We start from the raw sequence: 19,877 nt of genomic DNA, 5'->3' as shown, positions 1-19,877 counted from the left end.
AGTCCTGCTACTTTTTATCTCTATTCAACTCTTGCTCTTCTTGTCTTGTGCTACACATTGCAGTCACGGCCTTCTGCCCACAACCCCTCTGAGAGGGTTGCCTATTTTCCCATTTCATCGTCCCTGACCTCTCACAGTGTGCTAGTCATACATTTATTATTCATTTATTTATTTTTGAGATTTTGATCCTCCCTTTCTACATAATGTACCTAAAGTGGCTAAGAACACAACATACAATTAAGACAGTAAAACATAATAAATATCCATAAAATTAAGCAAAAGAACACATGTACAATAAGATTAAAAGCAGCAGCAAACACCGATTTTTTTTTAAAAAAACAACCAAATTGATGCTAGAACTAGTCCATTGGGAGAAAAATGTCATTGCTACTTGTCAAAACATAAGCAGCTCTGGAGCCAGGGAAGCATTCTTTTATTCTAGTGCCATGCCATTTGGGGGCAGAGCAATTCACATTATGCTGGGATCAGAGATAAGCCACTTATATGCCAGTGCCACATCATCTTACGCAGTGCTTGCACAGCCTGGAACAGGAGAGGTAAAACACATCACTAGAAAATACACAGATGGTGTAGAACTGGCAGATATCTCGGAGAATATGGGAAACTCCACCAGTGCCCACCAATCAGGTTGTATATATATATATATTATTGATAAATTGTTTATAGCTATAGGCTGTTACAACAAGAGAACTATATACATTCATACAATATAAAATAATCATCCTAAATTAATTTAATTTAAAATTTCAAATAAATTGATTTTAACAACTATTCCCAGAATAAGAAGCTCTCAGTTTCTTTGCCGCTAGAGCAAAATTTGCAATAGAAATTATCATATGTGGCTGAATAGCAGATAATAAGAAAATCAAAGTCTGGGACTTATTATCATTATTATTCATTGAGATCAACGGTGCTAAAATTTTTGTTCGTGGGGAAGAACAATCAGGTTGTATCACTGATGCCAATATGCCATCCACTCACAGAAGGAACCAATGAACTCACAACAAATGGGGACACACCCCAATCACACCCTGCATCAGTGTTCTTCAACCTTTGGTCATGGGATGATGTTAGACTACAACTCCCATCATCTCTCAGCCAGCTTGGCCAAGGGCCAAGGATGATGGGAGTTGTAGTCCAACAACATCTGGGGACCCAAGGTTGAAGAACAGTGCCCTAAATAATCATACATAATGGGACTACAGCACTCCCCCCTCCATTAGATCTAGTAGCTGTCCTGCCCAGAGTCCGAGAGATGAGACTGGAATTAATTCTTGTTTTATTAGAGTTACATCGAAAGCAGTGCACTTCATAGACCTCTCTATGATGACTCACTACTGGTGCTAACTAAGCATTCTCTGCAGCGCGTGGAGTAAGTTGACTCAGCACCCCAATCAGGGGGGCGCCGCCTTAAATAGGAAAGGTCTTTGCCCATAATCTCTGACTCCTTCGAAGTTCCACCTTCTGACCGACCTGCTTCTTGCAGCGTCTCATGCGGGGCGAAGGGGGGCAAGCCTCCGCCTGCTCATCTGACAGTGTAGGCTCACTAGGTGCCGGCTCGACTTCAGGGGGCAGGGAACCTGCTGGCAGGGAAGCATTTGAAGTGCCAGGCGGGGAGCCCTGGGGGTGTTGGATATGGCACGCGCATGAGGTCGTCCCTCCAACAGCTTTGTTGGGGCACTTGTAGGTGGAGCGAGCTCTGTGTTGATGGGAGGACTGTCCGTGGGAACTGGTGGGCTGTCGATTTCACCCCCTCCCTCAATGCCCTCAAAAACCTCATTCACCTCTGGCTCCTCTCCCTGATCTATCTGGGGAGTCTCTGTCCTGGAATCTCCAGTTGCTGGAATGGAACAGGTGTCGGGATGTTTGTGCCTGGAGTCTCAAGGCAAGGTTCCTGTTAGGGCACTATCTGGCTTCTACTAAATCTACCATTTTAAAAAAAAGTCTGATAAAAATAAATTAAACATGCTCAGCATTTGGTTTGTAAGGAAAAGCTATGATTCCCCTCGTCTATTTCATATCACATTCTGGAAAGGACAAGGATAATGGGGAATTTTATATATACATACATGTATAGCTAATGAGGAATTCAATATACATAAACAATAAGCAAAATGTATTCTTCTATAAAGCTATAAAGTTTCATAACATTTTAATAGTTTAGTAGGAAGCCAGACCCTTTTCTCTTTGGAGCTGCCTCCCCTGACCGTGCTGGTTTGTTTGGAACGACTTGTACTCTAAACAAAATAACATTGTGCTGAACATCTCAGCATCCCTAAGATGTAGAAAGAAAGAATTGCAGTAATAAAATGCATAACTAAATTGCTTTGCTCATTAGCTGGAGTGCTAAGCTCATGGTGAAAATGTATTTTCATGTGAGGTACTGAACATTGCCAAATTCACTAGAACACGATGCAGAGAAGTATAGTACCTATTCAATACCTGTCCAAATGCCTGTGTAATACTGTAATGTCTGTCATTCTGATGTGTTAAATCCTGATTGGTAGATGCTAAAAGTCTTTGTCCTTAAATGTATAAAAACCCCAGGCAACCAGTGCCATGGTGCAGTTCTCCACTCACTCAGAGGGAGACTGACCAAGTGTACACTTGTCATCCAATAAAGGCCTACCTTTTTGCTCCAAGCCTGTGTCTTCAAAAAATTTCTTTAAGGACCCCCAGCAAAAGGTCCCAATGGAGAAAGAATTCTCCTACAAGGACTGCTACCAGTCTGCATCTTGAGGTGTTCTTTCAAGAAGAGCAAATACTTTATCACCTGGAGAACACAGCATTTGGTCATTTTAAGTTAATGCAATTTTTTTGTGGACAAATAGATATCTATGTTGTTTCATCCAAGACCTATATGGAGATAAAAGAATTAAACATAATGTGTGTGTGTGCGTGTGTGTGCACGCATGTATGTGTTTTTAAAGTTTTGTATACTGGTATAGTTTGTTTGTACCCCACGATTCAAAGGAAAAGGTTTTTTTCAAAACTGACTGAAATTTTTAAATTGGTATAATTTAAAACAATAAAAATTCAATATTATAAATACAATAGTGGTCAGGCTATCCCAGTCCAGAAACAGCACAGCTGTCTTCCAGCCGAAGCTGGTAAAAGGCACTCCTAGCCACTGAGGTCACCTGGGCCTCTAGCGACAAAGATGGATCCAGGAGTACCCCCAGACTACGGACCTGCTCTTTCAGAAGAAATACAACCCCATCCAAAGCAGGCAACTGACCAATTATCTGAACTCGGGAACCACCAACCCACAGTGCCTCCATCTTGCTAGGATTCAGACTCAGTTTACTGGCCCTCATCCAGCCCACCACCGAGTCCAGGCAGCGGTCCAGGGCTTGCACGTCCTCTCCCGATTCAGATGTTACAGACAAATTGAGCTGGGTATCATCAGCGTATTGGTGACACCTCTCTCCAAATCTCTTGATGACCACTCCCAAGAGCTTCATATAGATGTTAAACAGCATGGGAGACTGGATGGTACCCTGCAGCACCCCACAGCACATCTACCAGGGGGCCAAAAGTCAATCACCCAATGCTATTCTCTGAAAATGACCTTGGAGATAGGATTGGAACCACTCTAAAACAGTGCCTCCAACACCCATCTCACCAAGTTGGCCCAGAAGGATACCATGGTCAATGGTATGAAAAGCCACTGAGAGATCAAATAAGAGTAAAAGGGTTGATCTCCCCCTGTCCTTCTCCCAATAAAGTTCATCCATCAGGGCAACCAAGGCCGATTCAGTCTCATAACCAGGCCTGAACCCAGACTGGAATGCGTCAAGATAATCTGTTTCATCCAAGAGTACCTGCAATTGCTGTGCCACAACCCTCTCAATCACCTTCCCTATGAAGTGGGAATTTGAAACTGGTCAGTATTTGTCACAGACCAATAGGTCCAGGGTGGGCCTTTTCAGGAGCGGTCAGATCACTGCCTCTTTCAGGGCAGCTAGAACCACTCCCTCCCAGAATGATGTATTGACCACACCTGGATCCACCCGGTCAAACCCCCTCAGCAAGCTTTAATAAGCCAAGAAGGGCAAGGGTTGAGAGGACATGGTTGTTGGCCACATCATCGCAAGCACCTTGTCTATGTCATCAAGCCACATCAACTGAAACTGTTCCCAAGAAGTTGCAGCAGATATTGCACTGGACACCTCATTGGGGACCAAAGTAGATGTGGATGGGGCATCAAGACTGCTACAGAGGTGAGCAACTTTACTCTCAAAGTGCCTTGCAAGCAATTCACAGTGGGCTTCCGGAGGGTCTAAATCTCCATTTCCTGGAGTTGATGTCAACATACCCTTGACAATACAGAAAAGCTCCACTGGGCGGCTACTTGAGAATGCCATGGAGGCAGAGAAATGGGCCTTCTTCACTGCCCTCATTGCCACACAGTACGCACAGTTATGATGTATTACTCGTGCCCCATCAGCCTCACAGCACGTCTTTCGTCACTTGCGCTCTAGCTGTCGTCCAGCCTGTTTCATTGCCCTTACCTCACTGGTGTACCAAGGTGCAAAATGGGCTCCACAATGCCAGAGAAGGTGCTCAGGGGCAACCACGTCAAGAGCCCACAGCATGACAAGGGCTTCAACAGGATCACCTGCTCCATCTACTTGGAACTCCCCCAGGGCATTCAGGAATCCAGTGGATTTCATTAGTCTCCAGAGGCAGACCATCTGGATGTGTCCACCACCCCTGCAGGGAAGGATTGGAGCCATAAGTCTAAACTTCACATGAAATAAGTTTTTGGATTCACGTATTGATTGCACCTACACATGCATTGCCAAAAACTAAACAAACACACAAAAACATTTAAAATACTGAGGGAGTATTATTTCCAACACTGGAAGCATTCAAGAGGCAGTTGGACGGTCACTTGTCAGGTATGCTAAGTCAGATTCCTGGATTGAATCAGGGGTTGGACTCAATGGCCTTATAACCCCCTTCCAACTCTACTATTCTATGATTCTATGAAAAAGTGAGGAACACTTGCTTCCAGTTGCATGCAGGTTTCCACCCCACAAAACAACAATTTCATTAACTTTTCATTATCCAAAACACTTTTTTCTCTAAACTGAGAGAATAAAATGATCCAACCAATAGACAAAAAAAATATTGTTTCATTTGAGGCAGGGCACCAGGGCCGGTTCTAAAGGGCGGCCAGGTTGGGCACTGGCTCCGAGGGCCCCGGAGCTACAGGAGCCCTTGAGGGGCCCCTGAGGGGCCCTCCGCTCCCCTTCCGTGATCCGTGCCCCCTCACAACCCCCACTTACCTGTCAGCTGGCTTTTTAGCATTGCCCTTAATGAAGATGGCGGCCGCAGCTTCCCTAAGGTACTGAATCTGCTGCCTCCATCTTAGTTGATGGCAGAGATGTGTGCGCGTAGCACGCACTTGTGCCATCAACAAAGATGGCGGCGGAGGCTTCATTCCCCTTATAACTACACTTCTGAGGATTCTTTGGGGGAAGTCATGCTCTTTAATGCAATTTGGATGTGGTTTAAATGTATTATGTGGATCTGCATTACTTCATAAACTTTGCCTGTGTATAAATAATCTTACTTATTTTTTAAAATGGAAATCAGCTATGAAGTTTACTTGTTGACCATGGGCTACTCACCATCTCTCAGCCTAATCTGCCCCTCAGTGTGAAAACAATGGAGGGGGGCCATGACCACCCCAAGGAAGAAGGGCACACTTAAAATGTAGAGGAAATAATAATATACAGCCACAATGTGGAATCAGATACATACTGAGACATAGTATGAAGAAATATTTATATAAGCATGCATGTCAAATATGTTTATTATGTACACAACCTGTAAATATATTTATTGTGCAATCCTATGCATGTTTATTCAGAAGTAAGTCCCAGTTTTTCAATGAATTTAAACAGGGAAGTGTGCACAGGACTGCAACCTCAAATGATAAGGACCTTCACCAACCCAAAATACAGATTCATGCCACTTTAAGCTGTTTTGCAACTGTTTTATACTTGTTTTATGGTTACTGGATTTTATATGGATTTATTTCTTATTGTAAGCTGCCCTGGTTTCCAACCCTACCTCACAGGGTTGTTGGAAAGATTCCATACACACACACACTGGAAATGTAAAAATACATACACCCTATATAATAGTTTATCATCAAAACAAGTTGGTCAAGTTGTAGAATTTTTTTTTAAAAAAATCAGTATTAGTTTCCTACCAAATAAAAGCATGGACCTTTGTGTGAAGGACGGGTAATAAATTTTAATTCTAATAATAATTCTAAGTAAGCCCTGCCTAGTTGCTTTTTAAAAAAAGGTATTGGAGGGGGAGAGAAAGATTTACAACACAAACACAGTCCTTTGCTATGTTCATTCAAAAGTCCTACTGATTTACAGCACAATCCTAACCATGTCTACTCAAAAGAAAGCCCTACTGAATTAGGGTTTACTCCCATGTATTTGGGATTAGCACTGCAGCTTTACTCCCAGAAAAGTGAGTTACAGATTAAAATTTCATATTGGGAAGGTTTTCAAAACAGGCTATGAATTAGACAAATAAACTGCCCTTTTCAGCAGCCCAGTAAAATTTAAACTTGTTTGACTCCTTATAATTAGAAAAGTATAACATATACACTCACTCAACCTCTGATGTGCAGACAAATAGGAAAAGGAAACTTTTCAAGATTTGCAATGGGTCTTAGCTGTTGCCTAGAGGTCAGCAAATCTCTTGTCAGTCACAACCCTGACTTCACTTATTGGCTAAAAACATGAAAAGACGGGGATTAGAGCAGCAGGCTTCTAACAGAAGTGGGGGGGGCAGCTGATGTTTTCATGAACCAGACCACCTAGAAACTTGTTTTTGTAAACAGTGAAAGCTAAGAGTCTGGAGATTAAGGGACTCACCCAGAGACCTGGAGAGGACCCCCCAAAAACTGGAGTTTCCTGGCAAAAACCAGAGACCTAGCAACCCTACACTCCACCCAGCAGATGGTGCAGCTTTTAATGAGTGAATGCAGGGAAAATAGTTAATACAGAGTTTGTTGCAACTCACACACAAACCATCTACTATTTCTCCTCCCAATTCACAAAAATAAATGCAAAATGATTAAGAAAAAATATTTATTGTAGAAAGAGACTCACTGTTTGCTTGCTTTCTTGTGCGCGCTCTCTCTAGCAAGGTCACAAAACAAAACAAAACAAAAAGCTCCTCAAAGCAGGAAACATTCCCTGTTGTTTCTCTGGTTACTATGAAGAGATCTGGCCTCCAGGGAAACAGATTATGCTCTGCGCATAAACAGAACTTTCCCCTCCTCTCCTCTGTAGCCTTCTGCACACTCTCAAAATCTGCTTCAGAGTGTTGGGGAACCCTCTAGAGCACATGGATATAACCCTGCATCAGAAATTAAAATCAAGATAATACCAACTGTTGGAAATAGTTATGATTAACCATCAAAAACTGTACAATCCTTTTAATGGCAAAGTGGTGACTGCAATCCTATGCACACTTGGGAGTAAGTCCCTTTTGATTCAGTAAGACTTACCTCTGAGTAGATGTACAAAGGTCTGTGCATTAAGATCTTTAGTATGCTTTTTCTCACAACACTTCTATAAAGGAATATCACTGTTTTCCCCATGTTACAAATGCGGCATATGACATCGAAAAATTGATTTCCCAAAGGTTACCCATAGAGTTTGAAGTCAGAATGAACCCAAGTTCTTGTCCAGAGATTTCACTCTACCATACTAACTTTCAAATGTAACAATGCAAGCTTAATTTGTTCCTTTTGTGGAAATTCAGGATGTAGAATGCAACCATAGACTGAAAATAAGCTACTGGGAGATGCTGTGAAAGGTGGCTCTTTTGGACTATGGCGAACTTCCTTCCCAAACCTCCAGATGTTTTGGACTACAACACATGCACATGCAGGCTGGGGGTGATGGGAGCTGTAGTCCAAAGCATGTAGAAGGCTTCAGGTTGGGGAAGGCTAACCTATGGGGAAGGCTGGCCACAGAAAAGCCTGCATCTGGTGAAGTTTAATTTAAAATAAATATTTACTGGATGGGATTTTGAAGGCAAATGCCTACTTTAAAGCTAAGTCTGAACTCTTGAGACTTGTAACTCTTCCAATAATTGCCCTTTAGTGTTTAATAAGCTGTTATTTACCAGAGGATAAAGAATGAATTGCACTCTATTGTGATGGTGAGGAGAAAACATCAGATTCTGCTGTTAGGAAGCAGGATATATGTAAATGGAAACATGCGTAGAGTGTGGTTACAGTGAACAGCAACATTCTTTAGGTGCAATCAGCTGAAAAATGAGGGTATCACATTTAACAGCAGTTCTTGAAGTACACTGTAGTTTCTATAAAATGTGGTTAAAAACAAGAGCATCAATGTGATGGGTTATATTAAAGAATTCCACTTTGAAGACAGAAGGACATCAGGCATTATAAGACAAATCTCTCGATTAGGGGAGAGAACCTGGGAGGAGGGGCGGTGCCGGTGCCAGGCTATTTTGCGCCCTAGGCAAGGCTAACTACTTGCACCCCCCCAAATTGCTAACTTCAATTTTCAAAAACAGATGTCTTATAGAAAAAATGAAAAGCACAAAACTTGAAACTGCTAAATTTATTTTAGTTGCATTTTTCCAAGGGTTAAAAATATGAATCTGTATAAAACTGTGCCCCTCAAAGGTCAGTACTGCGCCCCTCTGAGGTCTGCGCCCATGGCGACTGCCTAGTTGGCCTAATGATAGCACCTGCCCTGAGGAGGGGAGGAAGTGAAGCTGGTAACAGAACAGGGATACTGTAAAAGTCCATGGATTATCCAGAGCCAGACGATAATTTTAAATTATTGCCTTCAAGCATCTGTACACTATACATGAGATTAAGTGACTATGGGAAAAGGTGTCTCCAAGTTGCAAGGAGCCACCTGGCCAAATTCAGAGAAAAGATGTTTGGAGCCTTGCCCTGTTATGATGTCACTAGCCTGCCACAGCAATGAACAATCTATACTTTGCTTTTGGCATAATGAGCAAATAAACCCTTCTGGGCCTATAATATGTAGCAGCAGTTCTATTAAAAGAAAAAAAATCCCTCTCAGTTTGAACATATATTTTTTTAAAAAATCTAAAATTTATATCCCACCTTTCTACTGCATGTGTATTGCCCAGGGCTGCTTAAAACAGTTATTAAGCTGCTATTGGTACAATAAGGCAACAATATAAATTAAAGAAATATAAAATACAGACTCAACAGAAAATACAAAATTCATTATGTAACAACACTAACTCCCTGGTAAGCAAAAATCTGCTGAAATAACCAAACTGCATAATATAGCATGGAGAGATGGCCAACCAAATGTCATGGGGTTCATCATCTGAGAAGGCCTTTTATCTTCCTCAAGATGAACTTACACGAAGCTCACATGGGATGGGCATCTTAAAAGCAGCACGCACTCAAAAGGACAGATCAATATTGTTTGATAAATGAGATTCTGCAGTGAACAGCTCAGTATGAAAGACCTAGAAAGACAGAAAGCTTATAAATAGTCTAAGGCAGTGTGCATACCGTATCTTTAATTTTAATGCACATTTCTCCCACCCAAAGAATCTTGGGAACTGTAGCCCTCAGAGAACCACAATTCCTAGCACCCTTAGCAAACTAGTTCCCCAGGATTCTTTGGGGGGAAAGGTGCTATGAATTTGTTTTAAAGGTACAGTGTGTATGAAGCCTATATCAAACAGAAATGTGCAATTAGGGACTCCAGCATGTATCCTTCTGCTCTAGCACAGGTGACCATAAGTAAAACCTGCCACACCCTGTTGGATAGATTGGACACCCTATGACGAAACCAGGTGAATGTCATGGTAACATGATATTGAGTAGTCAGGGCCAGAGGCAACTGAACAGTTCTATAGATAGTCAAGCAGTGTACAGGCACCTCATGCTGCATCTAACCAGGAGTTCTATTGGCTCATTGTGTCACCTGCTCCCTGTTCAGCTGGCTAATAGCTGTAGTCTCTGCCTATCTACACTGGTGGTAGTAAAGGGCAGCAAAAATTACACCAACATTTTGCCCTACCTGCAAGCTGGAGGCTAAGTGTCTGAGCCCAGAGTTCAGATTACAGATGAAGATCCATAAACCTCACCCACAGGAGCTCCTAATTTTAGCTAAATTATTATCCTTCCTACAGCCTTTGAAAAATAGTAGTTTAGGAGGCTGTTACAAAAGGATTAGGGTGCCAGGCCCCTTGGCCCACTCTGCAAATCTGTACTTGTGTGGGCTGCAAGCAGTGTCCTGGATGTAAGACAATTTGTTTTTCTATCCTGCCTTAGTTAACACCTATATAGTCTGCGTCTGTGTTGGAATTCCTTTTTAATATGTTCTTAAGCCTTCTTTTTTGAAATGTTTTTAATCTTAGATGTTTTGAACGCTTTTTTTAAGTAACATTTTTGAAGATGTTTTGTTTTAATGTGTTTTAAAGCTTGTTTTTATGATGTTTTAAGGTTTTTGGTGCTTTTGTTTGCTGCCCTGGGCTCCTGCTGGGAGGAAGGGTGGGATATAAATCTATTAATAATAATAATAATAATAATAATAATAATAATATAGGTTTCTGTGGTAAATCCTACGAGCTGATGTTCTGAAGTTGACATTTGCAGTCCTCGCTCAACCGTGATTTCTCTGATGGATTTAGCCATTCCTTTGTCTAAACCTCCACTGAACATTTGTTATTCAGTTCTTGTATGCTATTTGTTTCACAGCAGAGTGCTCATGCTTTTAGAAGTACTGAAGATAAAACATTCAAAACTGCTGTAGATGATTGTTTAGTCATAATTCCACTGTAATATTGTCTATTGAATTATGTCATTTGGAGGTTTATGAATTCAGTTTTTCATCAGATATTTAATGAAGACAGTTAAGTGAATATGGTTTCTTTTTCCTAGTTAAATCTGGACAATACATAGCAAAATTCTCTCAAATAAAATCACACATAATTTTCGAGGTATTTCCTAACACCTATGACTTCAGGATTCCAAGATTCCAATATGCAACAGCTACAGCCTTTAAAATTGTTTATCAGGGCCCAGCCTTCAATAACCTCTTCTTAGCTTTATTAAGTAAACACAGTTGTTTCTGTGATTTCTTTATCACCAAGACTTGTGCTGAAATGCCAGGAAATAGTGAGTGTTTGCACGGCAACATTGAAAATCTTAGCTCACTTGGAAGTTTGTAGTTTTTTAGCAGAACATAATGTGCTCTCTGCTACTGCAAACCAGTAGTGTTACTTGGAAATAAATTATTGAACATTACTTGGGTTGTACCTGATTGAAAAATAATCCCATTAATAACAAAGATACGATACACAGTTGCCTACAGAATAGTACTCAAAGAGTGCTTCTCAATGGTTCCTTCTCAAACGGGGGGGGGGAGTAATGAGCGGGGTACCGCAGGGCTCGGTCCTGGGCCCAGGGCTCTTTAACATTGTTTTTAATGACTTGGATGAGAAGGTGCAGGGGATGCTTATCAAATTTGCAGATGATACAAAATTGGGGGGCAGAGCTAATACCGTGGAAGACAGAAACAAAATTCAAAGGGATCTTGATAGGCTGGAGCATTGGGCTGAAAACAACAGAATTAAATTTAACAGGGATAAGTGCAAAGTTCTACACCTAGGAAAAAGAAACCAAATGCACAGTTATAAGATGGAGGATACTTGGCTCAAGAAATACTATAAGTGAGAAGGATCTTGTGATTGTTGTTGATCACAAGCTGAATATGAGTCAACAGTGTGATGTGGCTGCAAAAAAGCCAAATGCTATTTTAGGCTGCATTAACTGAAGTATAGTTTCCAAATCACATGAAGTATTGATTTCCGTTCAGCACTGGTTAGATCTCATCTTGAGTACTGTGTCCACTTCTGGACACCACACTTTAAGAAGGATGCAGACGATCTGGAACGGGATCAGAGGAGGGCAACGAGGATGATCAGGGGACTAGAAACAAAGCCCTACGAGGAGGCTGAAAGAACTGGGCATGTTTAACATAAGAACATAAGAACATAAGAAGAGCCTGCTGGATCAGGCCAGTGGCCCATCTAGTCCAGCATCCTGTTCTCACAGTGGCCAACCAGGTGCCTGGGGGAAGCCCACAAGCAGGACCCGAGTGCAAGAACACTCTCCCCTCCTGAGGCTTCCGGCAACTGGTTTTCAGAAGCATGCTGCCTCCGACTAGGGTGGCCATCACGGCTAGTAGCCATTGATAGCCCTGTCCTCCATGAATTTGTCTAATCTTTTAAAGTCGTCCAAGCTGGTGGCCATTACTGCATCTTGTGGGAGCAAATTCTATAGTTTAACTGTGCGCTGAGTAAAGAAGTACTTCCTTTTGTCTGTCCTGAATCTTCCAACATTCAGCTTCTTTGAATGTCCACGAGTTCTAGTATTATGAGAGAGGGAGAAGAACTTTTCTCTATCCACTTTCTCAATGCCATGCATAATTTTATACACTTCTATCATGTCTCCTCTGACCCGCCTTTTCTCTAAACTAAAAAGCCCCAAATGCTGCAACCTTTCCTCGTAAGGGAGTCGCTCCATCCCCTTGATCATTCTGGTTGCCCTCTTCTGAACCTTTTCCAACTCTATAATATCCTTTTTGAGATGAGGCGACCAGAACTGTACACAGTATTCCAAATGCGGCCGCACCATAGATTTATACAACGGCATTATGATATCGGCTGTTTTATTTTCAATACCTTCCCTAATTATCGCTAGCATGGAATTTGCCTTTTTCACAGCTGCCGCACACTGGGTCGACATTTTCATCGTGCTGTCCACTACAACCCCGAGGTCTCTCTCCTGGTCGGTCACCGCCAGTTCAGACCCTATGAGCGTATATGTGAAATTAAGATTTTTTGCTCCAATATGCATAATTTTACACTTGTTTATATTGAATTGCATTTGCCATTTTTCTGCCCATTCACTCAGTTTGGAGAGATCTTTTTGGAGCTCTTCACAATCCCTTTTTGTTTTAACAACCCTGAACAATTTAGTGTCGTCAGCAAACTTGGCCACTTCACTGCTCACTCCTAATTCTAGGTCATTAATGAACAAGTTGAAAAGTACAGGTCCCAATACCGATCCTTGAGGGACTCCACTTTCTACAGCCCTCCATTGGGAGAACTGTCCGTTTATTCCTACTCTCTGCTTTCTGCTTCTTAACCAATTCCTTATCCACAAGAGGACCTCTCCTCTTATTCCATGACTGCTAAGCTTCCTCAGAAGTCTTTGGTGAGGTACCTTGTCAAACGCTTTTTGAACATTTCAAATACTTGAGAGGTTGCCACACAGAGGAGGGCCAGGATCTCTTCTCAATTGTCCCAGAGTGCAGAACACAGAATAATGGGCTCAAATTAAAGGAAGCCTGATTTCGACTGAACATCAGGAAAAACTTCCTAACTGTTAGTGCGGTACAACAATAGAACCAATTATCTAGGGAGTTGGTGGGTTCTCCAACACTGGAGGCATTCAGGAGGTAGCTGGACAGCCACCTGATGGGTATGCTTTAGTTTGGATTCCTGCATTGAGCAGGGGGTTGGACTCGATGGCTTCATAGGCCTCTTCCAACTCTATGATTCTATGGCCTTGATAGAGTCACATGTTTACCATGGACTCAGCTGCATAGTCCTTGAAGTATGCTGGCTTTTTTAAAAAGGTGGCCTTATTTGGATATCTTTGGTTCTTTCCCCTTTTTTCTTTTATCTAGATATGACCCCTAGGTCTTGTCTGATCTTTGGGGTTTGGTCTCTGAGGGAGTTCCAGATTGTGGAAATTGCTGTGACATATTCTGCTGTAACTCTTCTTTCTGCTTGTAAGAGTGGAGATGTCTGTGATTGTGATGCCGTATACTGCTTTCTGGAGTAGTCACCTCACATGATCTGGGAGGTTCTGTTTTTTTCAAAACTCCAGGTGACCATGTTTTTTTGTGTCTTTCCACAGGCAGTTTCCACACTGTATCATCTTTCATTAGCTCCAGAAGGTCTCTGGCTGAACAGTTGTAGTACTCCACTTGTCTTCTTTGATTGAAAGCCATCTCCTCTCTGCAATTAGTTCATGTACTAGCAGATCTATGAACATTGGCAGCAGAGTTTTGGTTCTGCACCCCTTTAGAGCCTGTGCTGGACTTGTCTGGCATCCCTGTGATGGAGTATTAATGGACCAGGAGAGACAAGTAGGGCTCAGACTCTGAGGTGACAGCTTTATGTAGCAATTTCTTTGCTGTTTGAACAGCAGGCTGTACTTTTCCATTGCTCTTTGGATATGCTGGGGAGGAGGTAAGCTGGTCAGCTTCCCCATGCTGTAAGAATACTCTGAGTTCTTCACATGTGAACTGGGGTCCATTATCACTAATGACTGTGTCAGGTATCCCATATCTGGAAAAGTGTGCCTTTAGCTTCCAAATCACCTCTCTGGCTCTTGTAGACTATCACTTTCCCAGAAGGTGAAATATTCTACTGTAATGAGGTACTGCTTTCCTTTAAATATAAAAAGTCTATACCAATCTTCTTCCATGGTCATGTGGGAAGCTCATGTAGCAATAAGGTTTCTTTCTTTTTTTTTTAATAATTTTTTATTATTCAAATTTTCGTAAAACAAACGCAAACAAAATCAAACAACAAAAACAATACAACAAAAATAAAAAGAAGAACTTGACTTCCGATTTGTTACAGATCAGCTATAAGTATATAATATATATCAAACCTGTCCCCTAAAACATACGGAATTCACTTTTTTCCATAGTCTATCTTAATTAATCGTCAAATCCCATTATCATCATTTCATTTTTTTCTTTCAACAAAAAGTCCAAAAGAGGCTTCCATTCCTTGAGAAATGTATCTGTCATTTTTTCTCTGAGAAGGTTTCTTTCTGTTGATGGTTGTCACAAGAGCGGCAGGCCTCATGCTTTCCCATATATTCCTTCAGCTGTGTACACCCACTCTCTAGGCTCTCACAGGTAGCTGTCAACTTCCATATATGAGGCATGAATCTTTTCCATGACTCATGAGCAGAGGCTGGAAGACAAGGGTCTGCTCATGATATATGAGACTATTTAGACAATAAATTCTTCTTTAAATGGAAAATATCCTTCAGCTCCTATGGGCACTTGGCTTTTGTTTGCATATTTCCTGTAAAACAACTGTACCCAGTCCCTTTTCAGATGCATCACATTGTAGAATCAGCTACTCTCCTGGTTTGTAGTATCTGAGGACAGGAGCATTCATAATTAATTGCTTTAATCTCTCAAATGCCTGTTGCTATAGTCCTGCCCAGTCCCATTCTACAGTTTGTCTTGTTAGCTGGCACAGGGGCTCTGCTTCAGTTGCCAGATGTAGGTCAAATTTAGCCAGGAAGTTTATCATTCCCATGAAGTGCTGTACTTCAGACCCATCCACTGGTGGTGGCATGTTCAGAATTGCTTTTCCTTGCGGGGATCTTGCCTTAGTCCTTTTGCTGATAGCACATGCCTATGTATGTCACCTGTCACTGTTTGAAGTTCATTTTCTCTGAGTTTAGTTTGATGTTTCTCTCCCTGCAACACTGAAAAAATAACTGCAGCTTGTAATCATGATCTTTTTTTGCTTTTGCACCATTCATCCCTTCTCCTATAAACATGTTATCCACAGTTATCTTCACACCAGGCAAACCTTCGAGTACCTGATTTAGTTTCCTCTGAAACACTTTGGGAGCTGGGGAGATGCCCATGGGAAGGTGGACCAAAAGATATAGCAACTTGCTTGACTCTTCATTCAGCTTTACATGCCAAAAGCCATTGTTGATACTTCAGTCAGTTAATATTTGGGCTCTGGAGAAATCAGGCAAGATATATCAAGTGTAGGTAGGATAATGCCATCTTTTGAGTGCCTGGTTTAATGGCTTTAGATCTATGCAGATCCTTAATTTGCCTGATGGCCCCTTTACTACAAGCATGCTACTTATCCAAGGAGTTTTGGATTCTTTTGCAATGATGATCCCCTTCTCTGCAAGCTTTCTAGTTCTTTATGAACAGGCTAATTCAGTGCCACTGGAAGTTTCCTCCATGGCAAGCAAACTGGGTCTACTAGTGGGTTGATTTCTAGGGGTAGCTCTCAATCAAAACAGCCATCTCCCTTGAAAACATCTCCATATTTCTCCAGGACAGTTCCCATAGTCCAGGGTTTGGGAGAATTCCATACTGTAGAGACAAAGTTCTGGTGCTCCACTCTGATCAAGTCCATTGCTTGTATGACTGCATTACCTAAAAAGGCAGGTTGATTCCTTTCCTGCACAATTACAAATGTAAGTCGATACATTTTATTGTTTGGGAGGTTTGTTAGTGTCAAATTGTACTTCCCTCTGTCTGCATGATGCTCTTATTGTATATTATCAGGGAGTGGCTGCTCGGCCTGATGCTCGTGCTTGAGTCTAATTCATCCTAGGGAAACACACTGCATGATTCTCCACTATTCAGTTGAAATCTCACAGGTTGTCGATCCAATAACATTATTGCAAATAATCCTGTTGCTGGTGATGGGCCCAATGTCTGGACTTGATATGGCTTTGGACTCTTGACTTCCATGTCATTGTCTTGACTTCCATGTCATCAGCACAGACTATGGAGTCTGTAACTTCCTGCAAATGTCGTAGAGCATTCCTCTTGCCTTTTTTTCTGCACACATTCTGGAAGTTATTCAGTTTGCCACAGTGTGCTCATTGCTAGCCAAATGCAGGCATTTTCTTCTCTGTTTGGGCTGCCTGCCACAGTAGATGCAGCTCACAGTGGGTACAGAACTCTGGTTTGCTGTTTCTGCTTTGATTTGGTTAGCTTTTTTCTGACTGTGTGTACAGCAGGGCGTAGTCTTTGCACTCCTATAGTTTTCAGCCTGGTTTTGGAGGCCTCTGCAACCCAAGCTACATCCAGGCATTTGCCTAAGGTAAGATCACTCTCTTGAAGCAGGTGTTCTTGCAACTGGTGGTTGAGTATGCCAGAGGAATAAAGGTATTATTTCAATTAATGCTGCCATCCTAAACCTGTTTTCTCTGAAACAAGTCTTGTTGATTTTGACAGAATTAATTTTTAAGAATGCTTAAGACTTCATCCTTGTTTTAATTTTCAGTTTAAGATTCAGGTATAATTTCTATGTGAAATTGCCTATTTCTTTTAAACTGATCACTGGGAGGAAAATTGTCAGGGACTGAGAGGCATCTGATGTGGGATAAAATATTTCTGTCTAAATGGGTGGGGGTGACTGATAACAATTCAAAGTGAAAGTGCAGGGGCAGATGATAAGAATTCTAAGAGGTACAACCCACATGCCAGAAACACTTGGAGAGAAAAACCATGTCCAAGTGTCCATTGATTGATTTATTAAATGTATATCATGCTCTTCCTCTCAAAGGGAGCCCATATGCATATGCTAATACTAGAAGCCTCCAAGCCAAGATGGGCAAGCTGGAGTCCTTCCTTTTAAAGGAGAACATTTAAAGGTGGACATAACAGAAATCTGGTTGAATGGAAAGAAGCAGTGGGGCACAGTTATCTCTGGATACAAACTATATAAGGAGGTCAGTGAAGGGCATATTGGAGGTGGTGTTGCTCTGTGTGTCAAATTCCAAGAAGCTAGACTATGTGAGTGGCAATAATTTAATACTGGGGATGTACTACAGACCTCTTGACCAAAATGCCTGGGGTGATCTTGAGATAGAGAATGAAATCAGGGAGGCTTCCAAAGGAGGAAATACTGTAGCAATTGTGACTTCAGTTACCCTCATATAGGGTAGATAAATGTGTATTCCTCCATTCCAGGAGGAAGAGACCATCGCCCAAGGGAAGGAGAGGCTGCTGCTGTGCTGCTGCTGCTGCTGCTGCTGCTGCTGCTGCTGCTGCCGCCGTGGGACCACCACCTCCACCACCCTTCCCAGAGGGACTTCTGCCTGGCAGGACCAGGCCCCAGGTACCCAGCCAGCCAGGACTGATTCTTACCACCTGTCCCTCTTTGGAGGGATACATAAGCCGGCTGGCTGAGGTGGCCTGGGAGACCCAGGGCCTGCAGGAGGAAGAGACCATCGCCCAAGGGAAGGAGAGGCTGCTGCTCTTGCTGCTGCTCTTGCTGCTGCTCTTGCTGCTGCTCTTGCTGCTGCTCTTGCTGCTGCTGCTGCTGCTGCTGCCGTGGGACCACCACCTCCACCACCCTTCCCAGAGGGACTTCTGCCTGGCAGGACCAGGCCCCAGGCCTGATCCTGATCGGGGCGTGGACGTTTCTGTTGCTGCCGTTGGGCTGTCCTGGAATGCGAGACTGAAGTGCTGCTGCTGCCTCTTCTGAGGTGTATGCCACCGTTGCTGCTGTCATTATCACCAGGTTGGGGGTCATTGCTGTCCATTGTTCTTGGGCCCCATTAGATCAGCTACTACGGATTATCGGCTGCTGAAGCTCCTCGGATGCTGCTGTGTTGTCTGAATGTATGAGTGGGTTGTATGAGTGAGTGTGTGATTGTGTGTATATGCCATGAGTTTTATTATTTATTTTATTTTTATTATGTGCCTGGGCGAGAGGACAGTGTTGTGGGAGGGAGGACCAAAGGGGACCCCTATTAGTGTAGTGACGGGTAATGGGAGGTATGGCGCTGTGAGTAGGACATGCCAGTTAAGGGGAACTCGCCCCAGACAACTGGTGGCTGTGACGTGTTCCGGTCCTCCTCACACCCACAGGATTGCTGGTAGTTCTATCAGCCAACCCTCGGATCTCCAGTTGCTGCTTTTTAATGCCAGATCGGTAAATAATAAAACCTCCCTCATCCATGACCTAATTGTGGATGAGGTGGCCGATCTGGCATGTATTACCGAGACCTGGGTGAGCGATCTGGGAGGTATTAATCTCTCCCAGTTGTGCCCACCTGGGTATTCGGTTCAGCATCTGGGTAGATCCGAGGGTCGGGGAGGGGGAATCGCTGTGGTCTATAGAAGTTCCATCCCTCTTGTTAGGCACCCTATCCAGATGGCTAATGGTCTAGAGTGTCTGCACATAACGTTGGGTCAGCGAGACAGACTGGGAATTCTGTTGGTGTACCGTCCACCCTGCTGCCCAACAGCCTCCCTAACTGAGCTGACAGAGGTGGTCTCGGATCTATTGTTGCGTTCCGCCAAACTTTTGGTATTGGGGGATCTCAACATTCATGCTGAGGCCGCTTTATCTGGAGCAGCTCAGGACTTCATGACCTCCATGACAGCCATGGGGCTGTCTCAATATGTTACTGGCCCTACGCATGTGTTGGGGCACACTCTGGACTTGATTTTTGCCACTGGATTAGGGGATGGTGATCTGAGAGTGAGGGATTTTTCATCTATTCCTTTGTCATGGTCAGATCACCGCCTATTAAGGTTTAGACTCACACTGTTTTCTCCCCTCTGCAAGGGTGGAGGACCAATTAAGATGGTCCGTCCCCAGAGACTAATGAATCCTGAGGGTTTTCTGATGGCTCTAGGGAATTTTCCGGCTGATAGAATTGACGGTCCTGTCAAAACCCTGGCCATGCTGTGGAATACGGAAATGGCCCGGGCAGTTGACACGATCGCCCCGGTGCGCCCTCTCCGTTGCAGAGCTCAGTTGGCTCCCTGGTTTACTCCGGAGCTAAGAGTGATGAAGCAAGAAAGGAGACGGCTTGAGTGCAAATGGAGGCGAACTCCCGACGGCTGTAATCATGCACTTGTGAAGCTCTCTACCAAACTCTATGTGAAGGCAGTGAGAGCAGCAAAGAAGTAATACTTTGCTGTCTCTATTCAGTCATCCCTTAACCGCCCAGCGGAACTTTATAAAGT

The sequence above is a fragment of the Rhineura floridana genome, chromosome 1 (assembly GCF_030035675.1).
Source record: "Rhineura floridana isolate rRhiFlo1 chromosome 1, rRhiFlo1.hap2, whole genome shotgun sequence".
NCBI lineage: Eukaryota > Metazoa > Chordata > Lepidosauria > Squamata > Rhineuridae > Rhineura > Rhineura floridana.
This window is presented reverse-complemented; position numbering follows the sequence as displayed.